Raw genomic sequence first — 3,554 nt, forward strand, 5'->3', positions numbered from 1 at the left:
TAGCCTTCATATCTTGTGCATTTTGATCATATAGCTTAGAACTTAGTGTCTTTAGGATCCATATTGCATACATATGTCCCTATCAGGTGTTGGAGCATACTATGAGGTGATATAAAGTGTTTGAGAGTTTAAAAATCCAAAGAAGATGAAGAATGATGTTCAGCCAAGCAAATACTCACTTTGGACACGACTGGACCGGGGGGAGTAACCCAGGCGTGCAGGCCTGGACCGGAAAGCCTGGACCGGGGAGAGTAACCCGGGAGTGCAGGCCTGGACCGGAATGCCTGGACCGGGAAGAGTAACCCGGGCGTGCAGGCCTGGACCGGAATGCCTGGACCGGGGAGAGTAACCCGGGCGACTGCTGGACCGGTTTGCTCAGACCGGGCCGGTTCGATCCAATTCGACCTTGGGTCATTTTAAACACTATTTTGAAGTTCTAATTAGCCTTATCCAAGGGGCACTCTAGTCTTTTATCCTGTGTATCTCTCTTTACCCTAAACCTAAGTATATATACTTTGTAATCTCCATTTTGGAGAGATTATCTTATTTTCTCTCTAAGAAACACAAAACCTTTTGGTGAAAGTTCTGACCTTGAATCAAATCATCATCTTCTTCTGTTCTTGAGTGTTTATAATTTCTTATTCATCTTTCTTAAACATGATTCAGCTTGGAAACCTCATGGGTTCAAGAGTAATCATGGTGATTAGTGAGTAGATCCACTTTTGGATTCATGGATTAGGGAGATTAAGGGTGATTAGGCTTGATCTAAGGTGTTTAGGTGTAGATCCTTCTTATTCCTTGCTAGTAGAGTGTTTTTAATGCTTCTTTAGAGCTGGTCTCTCTAAAGTTGAGTTCTAGACATTTCCCACCCACAAGGTGTTCGATGAAATGTCTGAACCAACTCTCCTAAGCTTTTAACATACTCTACCAAAGAGATTTGTTGTTAGAGGTGTTAAGATGGCTATTAGACTTGTCATTAATGATTGCTTCCTAAACATTCAACCAAAGAGATTTTATGCTTGAGTTTTGGAAGTGAATGAGCATTCATCTAGAGATAGAGTTTGTTTACTCTTGTGTCTAGGTCTAAGGTAGATAGATTGATTGAAATCTGACACCTTTAGATTAAGTTTGATCACCCAAGGTCTAAATACCTTATCCCATGAGTTCTTCTTCTCATAATCAAAGAAAGTTTCTATCTTTATTGCTTTTTAGTATTGTTCTTAGCATAAAAACCATTCACTCAATCATTAGACTTAGATTAAGTATAGACTTGTATTCTCTTTGCTTTAAAATGAACTAGGAATGGATTGACATCTGAAGTACTACTTTGATTTGCATAATTGGACCCTTAAAAATTCCTCTTATCAAATTGGCGCCGTTGCCAATCCTAGTTTGATTTTGACATTGAGATTTGGTCACTTGCTTGAGACTAAGTCATTTTTATTATTGCTGTTTGTGATATTGATTCACTCCCTGCAAAGCTTGGTGCATTTCAGGTGTATGAACTTGAGGAGCATAGGTTCATCAAGCCTTGTTCCAAGAGTTGAAGACATAGCTGCACTTGAGAGAGAGTTAGTAAGAAAAAGAAGAGAAGAAGAGCAACAGGTTCACTTGCAGAGATTGGGGTTTGATATGGAGAACCTACCTCAACAAGAAGCTGCTCAAGCTGGTATTGGTCAAGGAGCTGCCAACCTTAGACCTCAGCGCCAGCCACAACACCCTCCACGCCAAGCTAGAGCCATCGGGGCCTATGATCAACCTCACATCAATGGTCATAGGTTGGGAATCAGAGCACCTTCTGTGGAGAACAACAACTTTGAGATCAAGTTAGGACTGCTCAACACCATTGAGAACAACAAGTATCATGGTCTTGCTACTGAAGATCCTTTTGACCACTTGGACAAGTTTGATAGCTACTGTGGTTTGTCCAAGACCAATGGAGTGTCAGAAGATGCTTTGAAGCTCAGGCTCTTCCCTTTCTCTCTGGTAGACAAGGCAAGACAGTGGGAGAAGTCTCTCCCAAGCGACTCTATCACTACTTGGGATGAGTGCAAGGAAGCCTTTCTAGACAAGTTCTTCTCCATCTCCAGGACAGCTAAGATCAGGAATGAGATCTCTGGGTTTCAGCAGAGGAACTTAGAAAGTTTCAGTGAAGCATGGGAGAGGTTCAAAGGCTACCAAGCTCATTGCCCACACCATGGCTTCTCCAAAGAGAGCTTGTTGAGTACCTTCTACAGGGGAGCTATACCACAGTGCAAAAACAGACTTGATACAGCCAGCAATGGATTCTTCTTGGGCAGAAACGAGGTGGATGCAGAGGAGCTGATAGAGAACATGGCCAAGAGTGACTCAGTATACAGTGAGGATCATGATAGAGTCAACAGAAGTGATGATCAGCAGACCAAGAAAGAGCTCAAGTCTTTGGAAGAGAAGCTGAACCTACTTCTTGCCAACAAAGCTAAGCTGGATCAGATGAAATCAGGTGGGGAACAACAACAAAAGCAGGTTGCTGAGATCAAGAAGATTGATGGCTTGGAAGGACATGAAGAGGTGTGCTTTATCAACAACAATGGAACTTGGTATAGGAAGAGCCCAACTTTCAATACCAAAACAACTACCAGCAAAAGCCCCTCTACAACAACCAACAAGGTGGTTATCAAAGCAACCAGCCTACTCAAGCTAGAGGAAGCTCTTCTCAAGCTCAAGTTCCAAATTCAACCATGGAATCTATGTTCAAACAAATCCTAGAAACTCAAGGGAAATTTGCTAAGGACATTGGAGATGAGTTCAAGGCTGTTCATGCCAAGATTGATGGAACTTATTCTGACCTCAACAACAAGTTCCTACTACTTGCCTCTCGTTTCAACGCTTTGGAGAGTCAGGTCGCCTCTATGCAATCATCTTCCAAGAGCCCAATGGGATCACTACTAGGGAAACCAGATAAGAATCCCAAGGAGTCTTGCAATGTTGTCATCTCTACTACTTCTTCAAAGATTGAGCTGAGTGATCATGAGAAAGAGGTGGATGAGATTGAAAGACTTTTGCATGGAACAGAGATTGTAGCAACAGCTGAAGCACATATGGTGGATAAGGTTATGGAAAGGTTCAGGTGCAAGTTGAAAGGAAAGTTGAAGCAACAAATCTGCAGAGAGCTGAGCCTAGGGCTGAGAAACAAGTTGAGAGGAGAGCTGACAACAAGCTGAAAGAGGTTAAGCTACAAGAAGCCATTGAGGTTGAGCTGTCACCATATGAGGTCCCACTCCCATTTCCACAAAGGGTCCTCACCAAAGCTCAGAAGAAGGTTATCTCCAAGTTCAGGAAGGACCTAAGTGATGTTGGCGTCAACCTTCCAGAGATCTCGGGTATGCGTGAGGCTCATGTCCAAATGCTGCTCATCCAGGACATTCTCACTCACAAAGAAGAAGTAGAAGAGCTCCTGAACATCTCTACACTACAGCTTGACCCACCAGTCCCTCCAAAGTCTCTTCCTAAGCTTGGACACCAAGGGATGTTCACATTACCTTGCTCCCTTGGTCAGCTCACTCTTAAAGATG

At 43.0% G+C, this 3,554-nt stretch overlaps 1 non-coding gene across 1 annotated transcript; it reads right to left on the reverse strand.

Annotated features, from left to right (window-relative positions):
• Positions 1-2,097: 2,097 nt before the first annotated feature.
• Positions 2,098-2,204, reverse strand: LOC130501254 (small nucleolar RNA R71). Its single transcript, XR_008939597.1, has one exon. It is a non-coding gene; the product is annotated as a small nucleolar RNA R71 (small nucleolar RNA).
• Positions 2,205-3,554: the final 1,350 nt, after the last annotated feature.

The sequence above is a fragment of the Raphanus sativus genome, unplaced genomic scaffold (assembly GCF_000801105.2).
Source record: "Raphanus sativus cultivar WK10039 unplaced genomic scaffold, ASM80110v3 Scaffold0136, whole genome shotgun sequence".
Classification (NCBI taxonomy): domain Eukaryota; kingdom Viridiplantae; phylum Streptophyta; class Magnoliopsida; order Brassicales; family Brassicaceae; genus Raphanus; species Raphanus sativus.